Raw genomic sequence first — 25139 nt, forward strand, 5'->3', positions numbered from 1 at the left:
GAGGAGAGGCAATATAGCATTTTATGCTTTGGGTCCATTATTTAAAATAAAGAAAATAAGACATCATGGAAAAATCTTGAGGTCTTTGGGTAAAACACTTTAACACAGGGATTGATGTTTTATTTAAGTAGATCCTAATACCTTAGAAAATACATCCTATTTTATATATAGATATTTACACATATTATGTGATATTTTGCATTTGAAGTTGCCGGTTTTGGGAATGCACTTTGAAGTTGTGATTTTCTTTTTAGTTTACTGCATTCAGTATAGAAATACATAGGATTTCAGATTTATGGATTGGGAGTATCTGCCATAAACAGGGTAAAACATTATAGAAAAGGATGACCTACTCTGAAGTTGTAGAGAAATCAGATGCTTTCTTTTAAGGCTACCAGAGATATTCAGTTTTCACAGTAGTATATAGAATACTTATAAGCACCTTATGGCCAGTCTTTCTGAGTTGATTATTTACATTCTAGAGTATGTTTTCCTGTTGAACTGTTACTGAGACTGGTTAGGACCTAAGGCCAGCCCTAGAAACTGTCCTATCCTGTAATATAGCTAAAATATAGTACTAAGAAAATTCACATTAATCTTTAAAATAGACTTGAAGTGCTGATGGGCTTATGGGGACACATTTCCCCCTCACTGCAGCCCAAGTGGCAAGAAGCAGTGATCTTCACCCTGGCCCAGGAACTCCAAGATCTGTTCCCTGTCATGAGTCTGGGGAGCAGCAGGTCCCTGGTGGGGTCGGGTGGGGTCAGTGAGGAGTGGGTGGGTTCTTGGAGGGAGGCTGCAATCACCGGAGCTGGGAGCATGGGGAAATGAAGTTTGGGGCCTCCGGAAGCAGAGGTGGGGTAGATGTGTAAGGGCAATCAGTGTTGGAGGGGGTGGCAGACAGCCCAGGAACAGAGGGTCAAGACAGGCTAAGGGACTCGGGCTCCTGAGCTGGGGCAGTGGGGAACCAATTGCCTCAGCCACCCTTTTCCATTTGCAACCAGCCCAGCAACAACCAGCAAGCCACAGCTGGAATCCCCCTTGGTCTCCTCTGCTGGAATGAAGGAGGTGCCATGGGCCTCTACCAATCCCCCCCTCCTTCTGACTCCTCCCACCCTGTTTCTTTCTGCCTTCCCCTCTCTCTCTCCCCCTGCAACTGCTCCACAACAACATCTAGAATGTAAAAAAAATAATATTAATAAATTAAAGAAAAAGACAGGCCAAGGGAGGCAGCCCCAAGTTGACTACTTAAACATCAGGAGCGGTGAGTCCAGAATTCTCTGCAGCAAACACTAAAATCTTACTGAGATACAGTTTGGAAAGGCCAGTGAGTCTTTTGAGTCAGTGAAAAGGTAGTATTTGCTGTGATAAAGCCTGTCTAATATTGTTCCTGCATAGTTGTTTTGCCGTTCTCAACTTGGAACATCCACTCGCTATTCTGTGGTATATCCATTTGTCTCTAGTATTTAAATCAGGCTATTGAGAAAGCTCCTTTGCACCTGTTTGGCATGCTGGCACAGTTTCTCCCTTAGTAAACCACCCCAGAAATCTGAGCCCTTCTTTCACTGAAGTTTCTTATTTCAACTGGAACATTCTTTCTGAATGTGTACGATAGGCTCAGGGAACAGTTTTCAAATGGTTCAGTCTTTCTCTGCAACTACAGAGTTTCTTATTCAGGGGAGTGTTTATGGTTCTCTTCCCCCCTCCTCCACTTTTGAATTAAGAAAAGAAAGACATATTATTTTTGAGGCAGCTGCTAACAAAAATCTTGTTTTCTTAAGGGCTGTGCTTGTCATTGGTTAATGATGGTATATGTCAGACCAAGCTGGTGACAGATCTACTGGAATGAATTGGTGATGCCTCGGCATGGGGAGGCTTCTTTGTGCTCCTACTGACAATTCTGCACCCCGAGTGTGTTGACAGGGAGGCAGGCTCTGCCTGTGTGCACAGAGGTCGCTGAGAGGGGGGGGGCAAAGGGCATGCGGGGGTTGATATTTTGGCCTCGTGCCTCAGATCCAAGGTAACCGACGACTCTGTCTTTGTTGTCACCACTGCCAGCCAGGGATTTGACCTTCTGAAAGCCCGGTTCACCAGATGATTCCCATTCCAGGTATATGATACTGGCCATGGAAATAGATGCCTATTTTGAGCGTTCAGTACTTTTGGTATCTATTCCAAGCAGGACACGATTTTAATGTTACCTTGGGTTAAAATATATTGAATATCCCTTGATCATTCTACAAAGTACCTCTCAGTTAATGACATAATGAGAAAAACACTCATTATCCATCCCCTTGATTCACTTAAACCTCTTGTAAATTTTACTTCCCCTCTCACCTTAAATTGTTTTTTTTATCTCATAAGGAGTTATAAACACTGTTTCATTGTATTCTTTGAAACAATTTAAATTGGAAGGTGAGAGTTCAAAATAAATAGAATGCCTTTTTAAAATAGAAAGATATAAATTACAGGATCAACGGTATTAAAGTTCTGATATGTCTTGTCTCTTTTATTTACTAGGCGTTAAACTAGATGGGACTTCTCAGGTTTAGTATCAGTGAGGGCTAGGTGCTGCATGTGCTCCTGGGACTTAACTTTGTTAATATTTTAAAATAACAAGCCTGTCAGTCAAGTTACGTAACCATTTTACTGAACTATGGGAACGTGGAAAGGTACAAGCAGGAATGGGCTTCCAGTTTTCCTGCTGATCTCTACCTCTTTCTTGGTAACTTGTCAGGCAGGCCATCTCTTGTCAGGCAGCTGTCAGATCTCTTCTGGGTATTTGTTAGGACTGTCTTGCTATAGGCATTAAGAGCTCAAACCAGTCTCATCCAACTCGTAGCCCTCCTCTTCTGCAGCTCAGGCCTGCAGCCCCCTTTCCTCTCCACTCCCTCCTCCACTCACTCCCGTCACCTCCTCTTCCTTGTGGCTCCTCCAGTGGAGGGCTGGGGACAGACGAAAAGGAAAAAAGGGTGTCATCTCTTTTGACTGGGCTGTTGGTATCTGCCTTTTTCTTATGCTGTGTCTCTGTGTGGATGTAAACTCAAGTTATAGGGAAGATCAGTATGAATTATAGAAAATTTTAATATGCAATTCGGTTATTTTCAAATGTAGTAATACACTTTAAAATGAAGTTTTCTGCTTTAAATGAAGTTTTGTTAATTCCTATATCCAATTATGGTGAAATATAAAAGTCTTTTAAGGAATATATTTTTATAGGTCAACTTGGAAATTAAAGTTACATTGAAGAAATTCTTGATTATTTGAACCTTGTTTTGGAAAATTCACTGAATTTTTGATAGATATCTTATAGGACGGACACATTCGATCTGTATATGTAATATAAATCAAAATACATCCTAATTGTGTTTCAAGACTTTACACATGCTGAGAGAGCAAACTATTTTGACAACAAAGTTCACAAGTTAGAACGTGTGGGCTATTTGCTACCTTTTTGCCTTGCTTTGTTTTTAGCTTACAAGTGTGGAAAATTTTAATGGATTTTGTCCTTAATGGTATATTAGGAAATCATAGGGTTAGAAATTAGTAGTATATGAAATTAAAATGATCAAAAATAGGTTTTAAAGAAATCATGCGTTTATGTTATAGCCTTCCCTCCTTTTTAAAATTAGAAATAGAATGTCAAACCTTAGGCATTACGTAACTGAAATCCTATATCAAACCCTTTTGTTAAGACAGTTGCTGTTGAGAAGTCTTTTAAATGCATTTTAGTAACATCCACTGCCAATTCAAAGTGACATTGAATGGATTAGGGAAGTAAAATAAATTGATTTGAACCACTCATTGCTTTAATGGTTAACTTTATGTTGGCTGTGTAGATTAAAAATATACACAGGGCCCCCCAGGCAGTGTCTTTGCACCCAGTGCCAAAGGTGAGGACAGAGGAGCCCCAAGTCCTGCCTGGAGCAGAAGCAGCTCGGTGCCTGTGAGCCAGTCCCCTGAGGGCGAGCCCCTTGTTAGTGCTGTCCAGATGGGGGCCTGGCTGCTGAGTACTCCTCTTGTCCATCCTTACTGGTTGTCAGGAACTGTGGTGTTGGGCTCTGCTTTAGAACAAATGGTCATTATCAGAGCTGACCTTTGTTGGACACTTTTGGTGTGCCAGACCGGTGCTCAATGCTTTACAGATTTTCTTTATTCTTCAGAGCAAGCCTACAAATAAGTTCTTATCCCCATTCGATGGATGACAGCCCAGAAGCTTTAAGGATTTTATTAACTTGAAGATGGTACTTCTGGGGTTTGATTTCAAGCCTGGCTGACTTCTTGAAGGCAATGATCTTTGCCACTAGACTGAGACCCCTCAAAAAAGACTTGCCTAGCCCCTGGAACCCGAGAAGCACTGTGCTCAACAGGGGCCTGAGTGAGTGAGACAGAGTTCCTACCTACCCTGAGGTGTTCACAGGCTGGGAATAGACAGTCTTGACAATGCCCATCTGGGCTGGCTGCAGGTGGACCTATCTGTTGTTTCTCAGAGGTAGACGCATTGCTTCTCCCTCAGAGAAAGCAGTGGAAATGTACAGGAGAGGTAGAGATGGAGACTTGTTGGCAAAGCACACTTGGAAATGGAAAGGTTGAAAATTATGTCTGACTGGGGTGAGAGACTGTTGTTATGAAGCCGATGACAGCCAGATGCCGGTTAGGCTTACCCATTTGCTAACTACCTGTTGCTCTGGGAAGATGCCAGTTTACAAAGGAGGTAGAGTCGGGGAAGGTTAAGGCAGCCACCCTCATTACTTCAGCTTAAAGAGAAGCTGAACTTGCTGGGCTTCAAAGGAGAGAATAGGCAATTGCCAGTGGAAAGTGTGTTCGTGTGGTTCAGGCCTCATTTATTGCTTTATGTAAGTTTAATTTGCATGTGTTGAGGTCAAGCGGCTAGACAGATGCCTCGGTACAAATACTTTGTTCCTGAGACTGGAGGGGGAGCTTTAGAGTGGCTGTAGAGGATAGGCATGTGTGCTTGTGGGACACATCTTGTGAGCAGGTTTCTCGTAATGTCATTCTGAGCTGACTCCTGGCTTGTCCATTTAATAGAATCATTTAAAAATGAGCAGAACCGCATTTTGGGTCCAGTGACAGCCCTGCATAAGGACTTATTTAAAAGCCTGCATGTGCAAGCAGTTTCATTTTATGTTAGGAGAGAACATGGAGACTAGGTATAAATTACCTTGCACAGAATGGAAGGCTGGTGCAGATCTGAAATGAGAATGAATGTTCTGCTGATTTTCTTACCTAGTTCATAAAAAGACCCATCTTTTTCCCTTTCTAGTTTTAGCAATTATCATGTTAAGAAACAGTATGCTTGAAAAAGCGCAAGGAAGTGATGAATATGAATTTGCTAGGGCAATCCAAGCTGCTTGATTTTTTTTTTTTTAATTGTCTTTTGGGGCATGATTTATTTTTGACACAAAGGAGAAATAAGGGTGTTTTTACCAACAGAAACTGAAGCCGTCTGTAGTGCAGCTCTGTGTGATGCTTACACTAGCGAGCAGGAGCAGTTGCTCCTCGCGCAGTTCATCTTTGCACAAAGGAGGTGATGTAATCACTTTAGCGGCTGGTCACGTGGCCTGCATGCCGTCACTGTCTTCACTCAGATACCTCTGCGCTGCCAGGGCTTTATTGGCTCCAATTGACTGTGCATTTGTAATTAAATTGTGCTCCCCTTGTTGAGCCTGCCCCTCCTCACCAGGGCTGTCCTTCACCTGGGCACACACGAGGGCAGCGGGGCTTCACGGCACAATTGCCTGGTGACTTCTATGCAGCAAAATGACCGGAGTAGCCTGTGGTACAGAGCTGTGGAGCCCCTGTGCTTGCCCACAAATTAACATTGGGGGAGGAGGCGCTCTGTTGCCATTAGCAACCACTTGCCTATTTATTAGAGTGAAATGCTGGGAGCTCAGGCTGTGCCCTTCCTTCCTTGCTTTCCCAGGGGTTCTGAGAGTAGCCTGTACACTTGAGAGGGTTGAAGAAGACAGTACTGTGTTCAGCTAGTGCACATAGAAGTGCATCCTTTGAAACGACAAGGGGATCCTCCTACCCATGCTGCCTTCTGGTTGTGCCTTCCTCCGTGGTCATCATTACATCCTGTTGAGTTAGGGCAGGTGCAGCTATGTGATAGCCACCGTGGACTGTGCCCGCGTTTGCTCAGCTCCAGTGAACACTTTACATGTATTTTCTCATTGCGTTCTCCACAGCCTTCTGACATACATGAACTGCAGGGGAGGAACCTGCAGCCAGGAGAGGTGCTTCACTCAGGCCCTTCTGTGTCCGGAAAGGGCTCTCACGGAAGACAGGTGGGGGCCTAGGGGAACACTCTGAATTTGATCCTCAGTTATATCAGGTCTAGGTGATTCTCTTGCTGATGGTTAAGAGTCCATGGGTGTGTGAGCCCCTGGTCCCTGAAGCTTAATGACACCAAGACAGCTTTGTACTCTTGAGCCTGGCTTTCTTGGGGACGTTATTACAGTGATTAGGTGCTTCACCCTGTAAGATTTTAGAAATTATAAGCTTTCTATAATTTCGTGGTTGGCAGTTTTTGAAGTGAAAATGTTTTGATTACACTAACAAAACAACCTCCTAGAAACACAGTGAAATGGCTCAGGCTTTGGGCCCATGCCTCTAGGGACTTTTCTGTTAAGTTGTGTCAGTACTAATTTTGATTAGCATTTTTGGTGTGCACAGGGTGACAGAGCATAACTCCTGTATAATTAAAAATAATAGCACCTGAGTCTCCGATTCTTAAAGTGCCTTGTTCTTTGGAGAATTTGGAGTTGGAGAGGATCACTTGGCAGTGCCCCAGCCTTCACACCTGGCCCTTCCTCCCTCTCCAGGGCCATGTGCAGCCTTGGGGTGTCAGAGGCTGACAGCCTCTCTTTCTTCCTCTGGACAGTGTGGGCTCAGGACTGGGTATGGGGGAGAAGAGGCATGCTGTCTTTTCATTTACCGAACCCTCGCTGTTGCTGAATGTGTTTTGGTGCTTTACATGTGTCACCTGGAAGCAGCCCTGAAAGATGGAGATGGCCGGGCCTTGAATTTACCTGTAGGGGGAAGGTGTGGCCTAATTCACAGATGAAGCAGGTGCCAGCAGAAGCCAGGGGATCAGGGACAGGTTATTTGAGAAAGACAGCATCGGGTTTCCTCTCGAAATTAGCCCTGGAGATGTTTGGATGTGGATGAGAAGAGAATCCAGTGAGTTAGCACTTTAAAATCTTGCTTTACTTGATGAAGCAAGAGGTAACTGTTAGGTGAAGAATGAGTCAAGGGCTTGAGGAGGCCAGGCAGGTTTGGAACAGCTGTGGCTCAGGTGCCCATGCTAGCCTCCTCTCACGGGGTGTATGTTTTATTTGCAGGCCTACCCAGGCCCATGATTAGAGTTGGCCAGCCTGTAAGAGCAAAGCCTTATCAAGTGATTCTGAAGGATCCAACCTTTAAAAAAATCCTTTCCAAGTTGTCATATCTTTAGCATTGACCAGATTCTGTAAAATAAGACACTGAAATAAAAATCATCAGTTTGACTTTGCGTATACTTGTTTACAAAAGGAAAAGATTATTTTCTTGCTGTAAACTCACTTGTAGTAATTTTGTATCTTGTTCAAGATTTTGTCTCATTAAAAATTAAGCATCTTTTTGTGCAAGTCTCTCTGGAGACATTTTCAATATGTCAAGGCCTTTGCTTTACATGTCATATCTGTTGACAGGTCTGATTACTTTTCCTTCATAATAATTCCACATTGATTCCTGTCCAGTTGTGGCCTATCAAGTGCCTAGCCACCTTACTTGACTTCCTGCCTGCAGGCTCACCATCATGTTGGTGATTTTCAAGGCAGCTGCTCAAACCTATTTGCTGTTATGTGCCAACTGAGAGCTGGGCCTTATAACCAGCCTGCCACAGGATGCCAGAGTGGCAGAAATGCTCCAGAAGGCTGAGCTCATTTTCTTTAGGCAGTCTCACCTGTGTTCCTGAGGGACTTCATGTGTGTTCTTGATGCGGGACCTGATCCAAGACACAGCTTTCAAATGATAACCTGCACGCTCTGTTCCTACCTCTCCTTAAAAAAAAAAAAGAAAGAAAGAAAGAAAGAAACTATTAAAACCAAAACATCTCCTTTAAAACTGACCTTTCCAGATGTGAATTACTCCCTTTTGATTGGCCAAGAAGTTTTTATTTTATTTTTAAACCAGAAGGCATCCTCTCTGGAACAGACTGCACTGGGTACACTGCCAGGGGATCAGAGGGACAAGGTCCTTCAGCCTTCCTGCCCCGGCCCAGCTCCCTGTGTACCACTCAGGGGTCGGGTGTGGGAGGCAGGCACAGCATGGGGAGCTGACCCCAGGGCACACTCCCAGCACACTGCCACCCTCTCACTTCACTGGGCGGCCTGGCCTCAACATTTCAGTGGGCCATTCATTTGATCAAAGAAACACTCTCTGCATCAGCACAGTTTTTAGTCAGTGATGCAAATTACCTGGTCAGATCACTGTCTTTCCTGCAGTGGTTATGATGAACTTTGCTGAAGAAAAGGAAATGCTGATTCCAAGGAGGACAGGAGCTCTGCACATGCCGAGGGGTGTTTGTGAGCATGGTGGACGCCTGGGTGTGGGAAGAAAGTATCAAAACCTTCTAAAAGTACTTATTTATGGCTCGTGATTTTCAAATGTCTCTTTGGGGTTTGTGTCATTACATACATAATATACTAGTACAGTAGTACATGTACAATTTAGAAATGAGAGATTTGTAGTAAAATTCTTTAGTGATAGATTCTTGATGTTTTTTGAAGTATTTGAAGACCACTGCCTTAGAACAGCAGTTCTCAAAGTGTTGTCCCAGGGACTGCTTGGGCTCCCCAAGACCTTTTTAGGGACTCTATGAGTTAAAGCTGTTTTCACAACAGGCAGATAAAATCTTAGCTTTTTCTCGCTTTCATTCTCTTCAAAGTGTATATTGAAGTCTTCTAGAGACTGCATGACAGGTAACATCACAATAGAGGAAGGCAAAAGCACATGTGAAAATTTAGATGTGAAATTAAGCCAGACATTAAAAGGAGTCTCAAAGTGTAAAACAGTGTCAGCCTCTGAGTTTGTTTGTTTGTTTGGAAAATACAGATACTTTCAATAAAAAAATATTGTTTATGTTAACATGTAATGTATTTATTAGTGTTATTTTTTAAATAAATTATTCTTTTAAATTTTTCTCAGGTTTAATTTCTAATATACTAAATATCCATATGAGATATCTAGATATTGTGAAGAGAATAGTAGGTAATAGATAGAACCCACATAAACCAAAGATGTTTTGAATCCTTTAGCATTTTGAAGAGTATAAAAGGGTCTTGAGCCCCACACCTTTGGGAACAGCTTGCTGTGCTGGAGGCGGCGATGGCCTTGTCTGGGAGGGACAGGCCAGTGAAGTGCCCAGTGAGGTGCCTGGGAGGGTAGCAGGCAGGAAATAGGACTGTGGAAGGCAGGGGCTGGCTTCATACCCTTTGCCTTGGCACTGGCCTTTCTGAGAAGGGCGGGAAACTTTTAATCTCTACCCCGCACTCTCCCATTTCTGCTCCAACCCACACTAGCACCAGGGGTGGGTTATTGTGTATTAAATAGGCTTTTACGTGCTCCTCTGAGACCCCAATATCAACTTGTAGCATTTTTTCAGTGGGAAAGTCCATTCCTGAAATTGAGAAACAACAGATTTACCAAGTTTTAGAACACAGACTATTTAGAGGTTGGAGACCGAGTTTATGTGCAGGTCTTCCCAGCAGTTCCTTTTTGGCACATACTCTTAGGGCATCTTAAATAGGAGGAACTATTAGGGGAATTCAGTTGAGTTAGAAATAGAAAGGGAAACATCTGGGGTATCCTGTTCTTTCAGTCTCAAATTTAGAGCAAAATATGAAAATCTAGTTCACCGTTCTATTAATTCAGAGAGTTTAGAACCACAAATTGATTTCAGATTAATCTCTTGTCCATTAATATGCTTGTTTTTGTTTTCTTTTCTTTTTCAACTCATTTTGGTAAAAGGAACAAATAGTTGCATCCTTAAAAAATACATGGACTTGTCTGACACAGAGTACAAGCTTTAGAGAGGATGTGGAATACAGCCATTTGGGAAAACAATTTGGTATAACTGATAAACTTGAAAAGGTGCATAGACTGTAATCCAGCAGTTTCACCCCCAGGCTTATCCCCTGGCCTAGATACCCTGGCAGTATGTTCTGGGGCATGCAGACAAAGCTGTTCAAGTCAACATCATTTATAATAGCGAAAATGGAAGACAAATCGAATGTCCATGACAAGGTTGCATCAGTAAGCTTATGGGATAGCCATAAAATGGAACATTCTGCAGCAGTGTAGTTGCACCAGGTAAAGCTCAGTTTGCACATCAGTGTAGATGAACCATCCAAACCAGAGGCAAGTCATGGGCAAACACAAGTCACGGGAGAAAGCAAGAGTTCGAGCTTTATATAAAGGTCAAACACAGGCAAATGAAGCAACATAGTGTGTAGTAATAGATTCATAAATGGCAAAGCTGTAAAGAAGAACAAGGGACTGAATGGTTATCCTACAGTCAGCATAATGGGTATGTCTAGAGTGAGGGGGTGGGTACAAGAAGGGAGGGGCGGGGAAAGCTTCTTAGGTACTGACAGTGTTCTGATTCTTACACAGCAAACACATACATGTAATGCACACACCTTCTTACAGGTCAGTGCAACATTTTCTTCCAAGTTGGACCTGTTTTACTGTGCTTTCATTTTAGTAGATGAAAGAATTGGAAGAATTGATTTAAAAGCCTTTTTGTTTTACCATGAGGAAGATAATTGAATATTTAGAACTGTCAGGGCTCCTAGAAGTTATTTACTGTAATAGCTACCTCCTGTTCTCCTGTTTTGAGGTTTTGAAGGTGGTGCAGTGTTTGGCTTGCAGAGTTGACTGGTGTCATGCTGTGAACTTGCATAAAACCATCTGGTCTGACTTTGGAAGGAAAGAAGGAAAACTTAGTGTGGTTTTTCATCACGTCAGAAAAATTACCTTCAAGTGAGTTCTACCTTTAACAGATCCAGCTGAGGGTGTGGCACCACCAAGTGTGGTATGAAGGTCACCGTTCGCTGTGGTGTTTGCCTCTGTGTCAAGGTGGAGTGGGAAGGTCCTGTTTGTTTTGATCATCTGTTAACATAAGAGATGATTGTTTATTAAAAAGCAAACCCAAAGGTGGAAGCTGAAGATGGAAGGAGAGTGGTCAGTCTGTGCCTTCTGGTAACCTCCTGTGGTCTGGTTATAGGCTTCCTGGAGGCAGAGCAGGTGTGGGATGGGGAGAAGAGGGCCTGTGGCAGCCAGGTGTCCTCTGTCTTGCGGGCCCCAGACAGGTTCATCCTGGCGTCTCCAGCAGGTCCAGTGGTCACCGGCAAGATCAAGGCCCAGCTGCTAAAAGCGCTCGTTATCACCCCCTCCACCTCCATCCTTCTGAGGAGAAAAGGAAATCTTAACACAAATGGGCAGGCTACTAAAAGAGGGATGTGCCAGGAAAAGATATCAGAAAGGGAAGACTCTTGGGTTATTAAAGTTTTTGTTGCCACCATTTTAGTGAGAGGTAGTGGTCTCCTCCGAAAAAGTTTCATTCCCTTCAGACAATTTTTTGGCTCACTCGTTTTCATTTCTAATTGTATTCTGGTTTGCCTTTTTCTTCAGATAGGAGCAAGGTTCAGAGAATGCTCAGGTACAGATGGGGGAGCGGGGGAGGGAGTGTGACAAAGGAGGTCATGATGAACTGCTCAAAGGTCTTCAACAGAAGAGTGGTCTGACCTTTGAATTGCCTTATAGTCCTTACATTATTTACAATCAGTCCCAGGAGAAGGAAATTACCAAGCTTAATCTACTGTGACTGTTGATTTTTAAAAATACATCTATTTTATTTTTGTGCCTTTTGACAGTAACTATGTCACAGCCCTATTCTTTTTTATTTTTAAGTAAAGATGCCTATCCTATCCCTATAGAATGCAATAATTGCAGGTAAATGGGCAAAATTCCCCAAATCCAGTTATTTAAAGCACTTACAAATTTATACAGTTAAGAATAAGCTTCTTCTATAGATGTTAGTAGTAGTAATAATAGCGTTTCAGGCTGTTTATTAGTTAGTTCTGTGTGGTAAAATTCTTAGGCATCCCATTCTGCAGATGAGGCAGTGAAGGTGTGGACAGACTGACTGCGTGCCTGCCCACAGTCACCCACCTGGGAGGTAGCAGACCCAGGCAGCACATTCCAGAGCCCTGACCCCTAACCAGACACTGACGTAACTCTCAACAAGAAGTTTTGTTTTGAGTAGTGGCACCACTGTGGCTTTCAGGTGATGAGCTTAAAATTCGTAATGCTAGTGAAAATGAGTTGTGAGGCTCAGCTTTTACCCTCTCCCCCCATGTGCAGTGTGCCCCAGTTCCCCTCATCTCTCATGTCTATGTCGTCACTCTCTCATAAAGTAGTTGGTTGTAACCCTGTGCCACCTTCTGTGCTGGAGCTCAGCCCCTGGGGCAGCAGGTGCACGGAAGTGTGTCTGTGCAGAGTCCTGGGAAGGCGCCACAGGTGCCAAGAGCTGGCCAGTGAGTGAGTGCCACATACCTTGTTCCAGATGTCCTTAGCGCATTGCCATTTTCACGACTGTACTGAGTTTAATTCGGAAAAAGTGTCCCCCGTGCTTCCTGGTAGGTCAGATTCTGACTTGTTGTCTGTCAGGCACGTAGCAGTTAGGGGATTGGGGAAAGGAAAGCGGATTCGCCAGCCTACAAGGCACTCAGCTCTGCAGAGCCTCTTTGGCTCTTACCCACTCAGACTGGGTACTGTGGAGCAAGCGTGAAGTCGCAAAGCTATGGGAGAGTTTGACCTCCCCTTCCTCCTCCCTGTCCCCACCCCTCCCCCATTACTTATTGTGGGACCCCTAAAGCAAGCAGGAGGAGGCTGTGGGGCTCCAGCAGGGGCCTAGTTGCCACCTGTCCGCCCAGCCCCGTGTTGTTCAGCAGTGTCCCAGATGGGGTGAGGAGTGTCACACATTGGGGCTGCTTCTGTGGAAACCTTTGGGCTTAACTCGATCAGCTGGCCCCTGTCATTTCATGATGGTGGAAACAGATGAAGGTCACCTGGAGGGCCGGGGTCAGCAGTCCTGCTGGGTGAGTGGGCTCAGGGGCCCTGTTGGCACACTCCTGCTCCTTGGAGCCTGTGCTGGCTTTGACTTCCTAAGCTCTGGAGGGAGGAAACGCCATAGTGAGTGAGTGGGTGTTTCCTCAAATTCACTTCTGCACGGCTTCCCTGCACCGGCTCCCTGAGACTTCACACCCTCCTTGACCCTTCTTTCTCTCTCCCTTGTGCATTTACATCCTTTTCCCTTCATCAGTGAGTCTGCTAAAAATGCCAAGAGAGAGATGAGTCAATCCACATTAAATCCATTTTTATGTCAAAAATTGTTTTCCCATTAGTATATGTAGATTATTTGGCTAAATAAACACATTTTTAACCAGGATCAAAAAAACAGAAACAAACAAACCAAAAAAACCCCCTCTGCTTTTGTGTGTATGCAGAAGGGAATTTAAGGGGAGGGAGGTAGGAGGAGAGGTAGAAATGAATTTTTTTTTCTTTTTGGTTTTTCCATTAACAGAAGCATTACTTTAGCCAACCCTCTTTGTAGTTTCTTAAATTTTTTTTTTAGAAATTGAGTAGGAAGGTTAAAGATGAGGGCCTATTTACTAGAATTTTTCCGCTTGGAAATGGGGATAGGGCAGGACACCAGCACCCGAGCTAATATGAGCAAAAGAAAATACTTTAACCTTTAAAGCCACTGAGTTCTGAAAGGCTTAGGAATAGTCCACATTGGTATAATCTTGAGGCAGTTGGGCAGGTGCCTTAAGTGTGACTGAAGTCAGGCTGGCCCTCCCTGTTCCAAGGATGGGAAGCTACTGCCCAGCAAAACGGCCTCAGGGCTAAGAAGCTTGTTGAGCAGACAAATCTTATTACACCACATAGAAGGATCCGGAAGAAAACTTCAAACTTAACCATAGACTGCATTCAGAATTGAACCTAAAAACAAGTTACAAAGCACCACTTTTCTTTTTTGAGTTGTCTTTACTTAATGGTGACAGAAATGCTTCTAGTAAGTTCCTTACACCATTACAGTCTCTGTTGGTCAGTAAACATCTGAAGGACAGGACTTAGCTTGCTCCTGACTGTATCCTCACAGCATCAGATGTATCACAGATTACATTCAAAAGAAAAGAACAAAACTGTCAAAGCAAAGTAGATTAACTGAAGTAACAGGCAAAGCAGTAGTAAGCAAGCTACGGTATGGTTTCTAATGATTAAAACATCACTATATTAATCTTTGAATGTGTTGTTTATATTATTTTTCACTTCTATGCTTTGAGTTTTTAATGCGTACAGCAGAGGTTTCCAACCCTTTCATAATGGTCTGGACCACCATTTTTATGTCAAGAATTTATTTTTAAAGCTGGTGATTGATACATTTCAGTGACAAAAGTAACACTTGGAAATGAATTTGTGTAATTAATCAGAACGTTGTCTGCATTATAACAGTACATGTATTTGCAAGACATTTATTTGTCCATCAGGCTTTGCCTGTCAAGTACACATAGTTAAGTCCATTGTTTGGTCTAGTGTGTGTTTTATTTTGTTTTAGATTATAAGCTTCTTAAAATCAGGAACATGCCATTTAGTGGGAAAATCTCAGGGCTTAGGAGAGCTCCGTGTGTAAATATGTTCTTTATGAATGCCAAGTGATTAACAACACAATTCCGAACTTTGTCAAGGGACTGGATGGTAGAAAGTTCTGCCAAATTAGTCGATGTTATAAAAGACATATCTTTCTAGTGAGTTTTATGTTGGAATTAAATTCATGGTTATTGAAGTAGAAATAACTTTTCAATCCTTCAGTTAAAAATGTTGATATTTATGGCATTTGTATGATACTTTAATAAGGGTAAACTTGTTAACTGAAGATTTTTGAAGCAGGAATGGGCCTATGGTGTCTTACCTTTTCTGGTTACATTAGGAGAGACTTTGATATTTTACATATATGTGTAATCTAATGACTCTAAATACTGTATTTTAATTTAGATATAATTACTGGTCAGACAAGTTAACTGATAGCTTATTAAGACACTCAACCTTTATTTATATTTCCCCGGGGATGGAAAACTAATCAACACAGTGTCTTGTTAGGCGTTTGTTGATGAGCCTGGAGGAGAAGCCTGGGAGGAAGTGCCTGGGTGAAGGTTATGGCTTCAGTGACTGTACTTGCACCTACCCCTCCTTCCACCCCTTCTGATGCATCTGGGGAGGGGGGAGTACTCATTTGGAATCGGAGCCTTAGTGTTTCTGGGGTGGGCAGGAGGAAAGGCTGCATTTGGGAATATTGACATGGAGGTAAGCTGGAATATACCAAATTTTAAACCCAAATCTTGGTTCACTGCTGGGAATTAAGTCCCTTTATCTTCTGGAAATTTATAGACTGGACAGGAAAGCTTTGGCTTGGCCTCTGCTTTATGCTTGTTCTGTACCCTTCATACTCTTGGTCTGGAACCAAGGCAGGATCTTCTGGGGGAAGTAGTGCAGATATTCTGGGATGTTACTGCTTGTGGTATGTTGTACTCATAGAGGCTTAACTTGTGTTCCACTGATGTGGCAGAAAACATAGTCATATGGGTATTCAGTAGGCTGCCTCAAGTTGCACTTGGTCTTCTGGTACTGAGGGTCTTGAGATACCAGTATGAACTGACATACAAAAGAGGGAAGGATGTTCACTTCTGATTGTATGGAGTTGACTTGGTCCAACGATTCCTTCGTGCCCAACCTGTTTACAAAAATCACAATTAAAACACTACGATGTAATCTTAAATACTTGGGTGGAAATACTGCTGACTGCATGGAGGCAGGGCTGTGAGGCCTATATTTTTCCTATTTAGAGACCACTTTCCTGAAGTCTTGCATGCCCTTTGATTGTTAAGGTGCAAGAATAAAAGGCCTCCCAATGCTCTTCTTCCAAAGCACAGTCTGCTCTTTCCATCAAAGAAGGTTGTTTTGGGGGGTTTTTTGGGGGGAGTGTCTTTGCTTTGGGTGTTTGGGGCAGATGATAACTTTTCAGTTACATTGTAAACATCTCAAAGTAAAACCTTTTTCTACTTTAAAATATAGACTGAGAATATGTAAAAGTAATTGTATATATTAGTTAGTCACCAGATATACTAGGCAAAATGAATGCAGTCACTTTAGCTGCTCAAAGGAGTTTGTAAAGCTAGTTGAATACTTCCAAGTTGTTGCTAACTCTCTGTGACTAGATGCATCCTCTGCTCAGAACTCCAAATTATAGACTGCCACTTAAAATTGCCACCTGCTTGCAGCACTTTGTAGCTCGAGGTTTAACCGGCTGGGTATTAAGTTCTTACTTTGTGCCATGGCACTCTGATAGGCACCGATTGGAACCACACAGTAGGACACAGTACAGCCCCTTCCCTCAAGTAGGTCACCTGCTGGTGGAGACACTGACAAGGATTTAGGTAATTATGGTGCAGTGTGATAAGGATTTGGGGTGCTGTGGGAGTACAGAATGGGGCTATCTGGTTCAGCAGTGGGGACTCAGGGGAGGTGTGTGTGTTGGAGCAGGGGATGGGAGGGAGTGTTTTAGGCAGGTGGGGGAGCAGTGTGTAGAAGTTCAGTGGTGAATGGGGGTGTGCTACCTGGAGTGAGCCTGGGGAGAGGGTAGTTACTGGTGAACTAGTGAGGCCACAGAGGTTAACATTCACATCAGGAAGGACTTTGTGTGTGTCAGGGCATTTGGACCTCATTTAAGGACAGCAAGAAACCATTGAAGAATAGAAGGGGAGTAAAATGATGAGGTGTTTGTTTTAGAAAAGTGATTCTGGGGAGAGTGGCAGAATGGATTAGAGGGAATCATGAACGTTGATTAGGAGAGTGCTGGAATAGCCCACATGAAGGAGGTGCTGGCTAATGGGGTCAGAGAGACAGGGATCTTCAGCTGAACCATGGAGTCCATAGGAGACTCTGTTTCATGGAAGTGGGGAGTGCCAGAGAGGATGGGAGGGTAGGAGGAAGGCTGGTTCCCAGTGTGGGCAGGTGGTTTGTGGGGGTGGATGTTTATGGGGCTGGGTACTGTGCGAGGGGGGGGACAGGTTCGGGGAGATGAGGATGAGTTCAGGGTTAGACAGTCAGGTGTAGGTTGCTATCCCATAGGCATGCAGGTGCCCTCTTCCGTATGATGCTTCTTTGTTCCAGCGACGGGCAGTTTCCTGCCTGTCAGTCAAGACCCCCTCTAATAACCCCACACCCATACCTTATCTTTGTTGTCTCCCATGAGTCTTTCGTGTTTTCACTTCTCTGCTTCTGCTTATGCTCTTTGCTCTGCCTTACAGTGCTCTCTCTTCTCAATTTGCCCATTCATTTTGCCCACTCATGACTATCTGTTTCTTCCACACTTAGCACAGATCCTTTATCTGATGGGACGTCCCCCCCTTCTCATCCCTCTGGCCCCAGTTTTCCACGCCAAGTGTCTGTACCACAGAACTGACCGCTCACGTGTGTTGCTTTCCCAAATGGACTGGTGCACTTTATGTACAAGCTACCCCCTCTCCCATGTGGGGTTAATCTGTGTACACTGAGAGAAGTTTTTATGTCACTAGTTTATACCACTTCTCTACAGTTGAAAGCCTCAGTCTCCCCCCCCCATTTCTTATGTAATAATCGAAAAGATAAAAGGAGTAGAATTATAGCTTTATTTTACAAAACATTTTATAGGATGTAATTTTGATCTGCATTAAAAATGTATTTGTACATTGAGTTTTTTTTTTTAATTTGACAGAGCAAGGGTGCTGAAATGTGAGATGTTTGATGTGATTCAACAGTTTCTTTTACCAGTCCACCTTAGTTGATTTGATATATATCAAATCATTTGCTACAATGATCCAATTGTATCAGTTGTATCACTCTGGTTCCTTTGATACAAACTAAATTTCTTTTTTCTTTTTTTCACCTTTTGGAGGCTGGCCAGTTTGGGGATCCGAACCCTCGACCTTGGTGTTACAGCATCCTCTCTAACCAATTGAGCTAACCAGCCAGCCCACAAACTAAGTTTCTATACAGCTTTCCTGAGAGGCTTCTTAGGTAAAGCAAATCTTTGGAGTAGGTCAGCATCATGGAACGTGCACCATATGTGTGCATGCATGTATTGTGTGTATGGATATATGTAATAAACATATATGGATTTGGGTGGGGTGACCATAATACTGCCTTGGGGATCTTTGTCCAAAGGCATCCCCTCACAGGCTTTACAGGGACATGCACAGACAAACATGTATGCGTTCTTTGTTCTGGCATTAGGCAGACACGAGGATTAATTTTCTCTGTGAGTAGCTCTGTGCTGGTGCCTGGGGATGCAAAGATGAATGGCACATCTGGGCAGAGGTGGTTCTTTTTGGATTTATGAGATTGTAAGAAGGTAGAATCCCCTTTTGTAATAGTACTGCTTTTTTATGGCTATTAAAATATTCCCTTCTGTTGGTCTTTTAAGTTATGCTTTTAAATTATCTTCTGGTGCTCAGTTAATTCATGATTAAAACATCAGACCTTAAAAATTCTATAGATTCTTTCATTTACATTAAAATATATGAAATAGTTTTAACTTTTTTTTGTTGTGGTCTTTTCGGTTATTTTAACTTGTCCTTTCCATTTTGTGGATAAGACATAAAAAGCCGGAGATATTTTAAGTTTATTTTACAGGTTATTGCTTCTAAAATTATCTGAAAGGATAAATTAACCAGTCTGACAGTCATTATTACCATAGAGGTTGTAAGTAAAATTATAATGTCACACTATGAAACCCCATTCATATTTTGTGTAGTCTTATCTGTGAACATGTTCATATTCTTGTTGTATTTTATTTATTGCATATGCATTTTGTAAATGTGGAATTTGGTTATATATTTATGTAAAATATAAGCATTGCATTATATGTTTTCATTTTTTTATATATTAGTAAAAATAACGATTATACCCTATGACTTACAACCTGATATCTTTCCTTCTTTAAACATGTTCATAGAGGACGCAGGCTAGTTAAATGCTTCCTTGCTACGCATCCCTAGTCTAGATGCCTGAACATGTAATCCCTTCAGCGCTAACAGTGCGAAGCCCCCTGTGCCCTGCGCTCTGCGCGTGACCCTTCAGGCTCTGCAGTGGGGTGGCCTGCCCGGAGAGGGTGACGTCACCTCCCTCTGCGCATGCGCCTGGGAGGAGGCGGTGCCGCCAAGCTGACGCAAAGCGTTATCACCAGCTCTTTGTGTTCAGGGATGATGCAGGCACGAAGTTTCCCCTAAATTACCTAATGAGTAAAATTTGGTAATTACCACCAAGACTCGCTACTAATAGAAAGCTCCAGCTTACTATTTAATATTCTTTTTCTTGTTTCAAAATACTGCCTTATTTATTAATACATTTCCGTTACTGCTACAACCTGTGTTTCTCTAAGTATAGGATGATTTTTTTCAGTCTCCTACCAGCCGATGTTCCCATCTAGTAAATACTAAAGTGGGATAGTGACAGGCACACGAGGCCTCTGACAGTGGTGAGGAGCAGTCTGCCTCATGGGCTGGCTGTGTTAAGGAGGGTGGGCAGGCAGTCCAGGACAGGGCCCTCGTTCTGCTCAGCAGCTCTAATGGTCAGGAAGCAACTCTGCTTTTTTCTAACATGGTTTTTTCTTAAAAATATAACAATTTGAATAGCTTAACGAGAGTGTTAGGTAAAATTTCAAAATGCTAGTATCTGCTAGTAGTCCTGGGGAAAATAATAGGATAAAAAAATTAACCTTGATTCATTTCATCTTTTTTTTTTTTTTTTTTTGTCACTTATAAATTGGGGAAACGTGCTGCATAAAAGCTTTTGCTCATCGTGAACATATTTCCATGGTGCTTTTTTTCTGTTTAAATTGGAAAATGTTTGTGTGGGGGGGTGGGGTGGGGGTTATTCCTTTTCCATTTGGTTTTTTTTTTTTTTTTTTTAATTTAATACCATGGAAGTGACCAAGTGCGAGAGCAATCTGCTCATCAGTGACTAGCACAGTAAGGTATTTTTCAACAATAGCAATGCAGCATCTCCTTGCAGGATCTCAGGATGAAAAATGAGTAATTGATTTGGCCAGTGGGATTTTAGATAGTTGAAGTTCCAGACCATTGAGTCAACTAAAAGATTTTTCATTGTTGAAATATTACTTATGGAATATTTTCTCTTAGGGCAGAGAGATTAATTTTTCTTCTTATAAATTATACTGTGATTGAAGGCTAAACTACACAGAGCTTATATTTCACAAACCAAAATAGTGCTAAGGAGTATTGGGGTGCTTGAGTAGGGGTTCAGTGGCAAGAAGCTTGAGAAGTATGTTCATTTGTTGGTTCATTTATTCAGTCATTCACCCCTCCCTGCCTCCCTCCCTCCTCCCACCTCCCTCTCTCCTTCCCTCCTTCCCTCCTCCTCCCTTTCTCTCCTCACCTCCTCCCCCCTCCCCCGCTCTCTCCCTCTCTCCCTCTCTCCCTTCCCTTAGCCATCCCACCTTTATTGAGCACTCTGTGCCTGGCCCTGCCCTAGGCATCTGGGACAGCAAATTGGCTGATGTAGAGAGAGAGAGATACACAGTCTGCTTGAATAGCAACACAGTACTTATCATTCTAAGAAAAAGGAGTGATTTGGGAGTATGGTTTTAACATTTATCCTCAGATTGCCAAATAACAATTTAAAAGGTGATAACCAAATCAGTTTTGGCAAATCATATCATGCTGAACCTTGGGGCTTAGATGTTTTAAAATGAGTATATTCAAAACCTCTAAATATTCAAATTGTTTTAGGGAAAGGCAGTTTTTTTGTGTGTTGAAACTGGAAAGAAAATTATCAGGTACTATCTATACATTTACATTTAGTCAATAACTTTAAAATCTGATTTTTAACCCAAGTCCTTTTTCCTCAGTAGCATTCAACAAACATTAGTGTAAAGATCTTGAGTAATGGCAGACATCATGTGAGGATTCTGAACATATTCACTGTAGACATGGTTCAAAAGAGTAGTTGTTGTCTACCTTTTAGGACTCTCCTGGGAAGCATGTTCTGCACCTACAGAAAAGCCTTGACTGACTCCATCCTGTTCTGCTTACTGTCCCCTGAAGCTAGCGTGTCATTGAAATCCATACTGGCTTCTTCGTCTCAGGTAGCAAAATATACTTTAAATTATAACAAGAGTCCAGTCTATCTTTCTGCATACTTTAGCATGGGCTCTATATAATTTAAAAATTTAATTCAGAAAATAGGTACAACTGTATGTCCCCTGACGTAGGCCTTTCACTTCCGTGTCAGTTATCTCCTTTCAGGTTGCTCTTCCCGTTTCTACCCTTTTCTTCATCTTCTAATTTTAACAAAATTCTCTTTGGAGCACCCCCTTCCACCTATTAATGGCATTGGCAAACCCTCTTGGTGGCACTTGCCAACTCTTGGCCTGTGGCAGAGATGAGGGTTGGGATCTCAGAAGCATCTCTCTAAGATGACATTGGCCGCTCCTTAGCTTCTCTGTGAGCAGGGGAGGAGTGTGTGCTTCCAGGTGACAGTCATTGAATGCAGGTCAGTGCTCAATGCTGTTGTTCCAGTATGTTTGGGAGTCACAGCTAGATCTTTTAATGCACAAATAAAGAAAAGCATTAAGAGTTGAGTCCTATCTGCTGTGTAATCTAGAGTCACTGGAACAGCACAGAGTCCATTTATTATGAATATTTTTTAAAGATTTTTTTATAGTCACACATTCTGTTTTCATAAATAGAGCTCTTTAGGGCATGGAATAGAACTTGTCTTTTTGATCTGAGGAACTCTCATGGTTGGGTTCTTCCTGCTTTTTATTGAAAGTTACATGATATATTTAATCTAGTTTTAGTATTTATACCTGCTTCCTGAGTCTTTTGATTATTGGGTGTGTTTTTTAAAAATGGAAATGAGATTAAAAATAATACTTAGGTGATCACATAATAGCCACATACTCAATTTCTTTGTGGGGTTAGTTTTATATTTCTGCTCCTTATTCTGTTTCAGAAGCTTTAACTGACAATTTAAATAAAATCAACATCTCTTTCTGTGATATTCAATAGAGATATCATAGTGAAACTGATTAGAATTTATATTTTATTCTATGTTTGGACATGTTCATGTAACACCTTTCCACACCTATTTGTTATGGATTTATGTGCCTTTCCTCTTCTAGAAAGTCTGTGCATCTTAATTTGGTGGGGGTGGAAGAGGGGAATTGAGGGACTGATAGGCTGAAGTAGCTACAACTCTAAGAAACTAAAGATAAGGTCACATGTGAGTGAGTCTGCAGCTTATAGTGGGGCATAGGAAATTGAGATTTTCATTGTTAAATTTTGTTTTCTGCACCCCAATTCCAAATCAATGTGATATTCTTCCTTTGGGGTCTCCTGGAATATGGAAGCTCAGACTTCTGTCACTCATTACATCATGGGTATATGTAAATAGGTGTGATGCAGAAAGTCAACAGTAATTGTCAGGAATGGTGACTCAAGTCACACAGTCCTTTATTGGAGTATCAGTAAGGCATTCTTGGTGAAGACTGTGTGACTTCTAAGCGGGGCTATGTTTCTGTAGTATAGGACTCAGGACTGCAGTTGGTGGTGGCACGTCTCTGAGGGCTCTGGTATGTCCTGGCCAGGACACGTGTAGGCATGGGCTTGTAGGAATGGTAGGAAGCATGTGTTTTCTAATCTGAGCAATAGAAGGGGAAACTCTTCAAATACCTATAGATTGGGATCTACGGCTATAGCTTAATCCTTCCTACTATTCCTGTCACGTGATCTTTCTGCTCCTTGTTTGCCTGGGTCCCATAGCACTTCATGCTGCTTATGAAGCTTTTCATAATCTGCCCTGTTTTATAGGTGTTTAGAAACATGTCTCTTTGAGGGCCACTGTTGGGCCTTATTCCTCTGCATTTGCCGTAATGCCACCTATGTCCACCTCAGTTGGAATCCAGATGGAATCAGTCTTTGTAGACATGGTCAATAATTACAGTGACTGGCAGTGAACTGCTAAGACTAAATTGCATCCATTGAAGAGTTTCGAAGGAACCTGAGGATGAAATTGCAGAACTCTTGGCTCAGAAGTTTTGCCTTTTATAAATAACTGCTGTTTTAAAAACTTGGGGGGTTGCCAGCACAAAGCATGTGCATTGGCCTGGTGACCTGGTGGCCCGAGCTCACAGCCCACGTGTAACTGCCTAGGTCGTGTCACTCAGCCTCTACAGGACTTCAGAGTCCTCAATAAAAGTCTGTGGAGATTGTCAGGGTCATAGTTAAATCCCATTAAACTGGGCTTTTGTATGTTTATAAGTATTCTATGGACAGGGGAGATTTACTTTAAAAAATCAAATTACACCATGAATTTATGCCTTTGCTTCTATGAATTATGTGGAAACTGTATTGTTATGTTCCTCCTGAAGGTGTTGATTTTTTTGTTTGATTGCTTTAGCAGGCAACTTACCTGACTGGACCTATACTACAAACTCTTTCTCTTCTGCAGTGGGTAGCAACTCGAATCTCAGTTCGGATTATTAATCTTCAGCAGGGCTGCTTGGAGCTTGCCCTGCGCATGTGAGGCTCAGCAGACAGCTGGAGATTTGGGCCACAATTTGATACACAATTTGAACCTCCCTTTCTCCTTTTTAAGATTTCTCTTTTTTGTCTCAGCTGCTGAGGTAACCCTGAGCCCTGTCCTGGTTCTTGTTTAACAGCTCCCACCTGGCTTAGACTGGGCACAGCCCTCAGGCCAACAGCCCTAATAAAATGAAGTGTACCCTATATCATTCCCTTTTACAAGTGTATTTTCTTCCTTTTGGTCACTCTCCAGTGCCTTGAGAGAGTCATTTTCTTATAGCTGTTATCGGTGGCAGGGCTGGTCCAATAGGAGGTACTCAGGCACACCAGAAGTGGAACGTTCATTTATCTACTTTTGGTACTTTCCTTACTTTCAAATTCCAAGTCTACATCTTGCATTGTTTGTGTCACCAAGCTAACATTTTAGATGCTTTATTTGTACCATTTTGGCAGAAACAAACAGAAAAATGAGTATGGGAAAGTTTTATTTTTTCTAGAGATTCTTTTGTTAATAATGATAGTTATTAGTTTTGATGAGCGTCCGTGAACCTAGATTACCTGTTAGAGACCTCCAAGAGAGATAATCTTGAAGCATTATTATGTTTATGAACATTTTGACCACAAATTCCCTTGTGGGCATTCGTCCTGGTGAACTGGTCTGGACACGTTTGGGCTGCAGGAGCTCCTTTTGCTTAGATGGATGCTGGCTTGGTCTGAATGGCGTGCTGCATGCTTCTTTTCCACATTATTCCCACTTTGCCTTCTAAGATGTTGGGGGGCAGAAGGAAAGTTGATTTTTAGTGAGAAGAAGGACCTTGGCCACTTCCAAAGCTGGCGTGGCACCAGGCCACCTTCCCATATAAGCCATTGATGTTCCTCCAGGAGGCATGACACAGAAAGCCTGGAAGGAGAGAGCCCTGAGAGAGCCTTGGACAGTCCTGGCTATTTATAATCCCTTCCCTCCTCCCCACCACTGTTTATTTTTAACCAGACTCAAGTCTGATAGAAAGAAGCATTGAGCCCCCCCTAGAGGTTTTAGTGTGCCACAAATAGCAGTCTTTAAAGAGCAGGGTTGCGTTTTTCTTTGCCAGTGTCTAAATTAATCTACAAGATTAAAATGAAGATTTGGTAAATGATCTGGACTGAATCCATGTGCTATCTTTTTGGGTCCAAATCTTTATTGCTAGAAATGGCTGAGAGCCCTTTGGGGCTACTAGCCTCTGGGTCTCTGTGCACATCATTTCTCAACATTAAACTAGAAGATAGTTCTGGGATCAGAGACTGTTCTTCATAGAATTTAAATGTTTTTATTTGATGATGCTTCTTGAGTTGATTTAATGGGTGGGGAGAAAGCTGTGTTGGCACTGGATGGAATAGTTAAGAAATTGCACGTCACTCAAGCAACCCAGTAATTTTATTTTCTTTTTT

At 42.4% G+C, this 25139-nt stretch overlaps 1 protein-coding gene across 1 annotated transcript in view; it reads left to right on the plus strand.

Moving 5' to 3' along the window:
* TRIO (trio Rho guanine nucleotide exchange factor) overlaps positions 1 to 25139 on the plus strand; it is a 335145-nt gene that overhangs the window by 91333 nt on the left and 218673 nt on the right. The gene's annotated exons all lie outside the window — the stretch shown is intronic.

This window comes from Cynocephalus volans, chromosome 2 (assembly GCF_027409185.1).
Source record: "Cynocephalus volans isolate mCynVol1 chromosome 2, mCynVol1.pri, whole genome shotgun sequence".
NCBI lineage: Eukaryota > Metazoa > Chordata > Mammalia > Dermoptera > Cynocephalidae > Cynocephalus > Cynocephalus volans.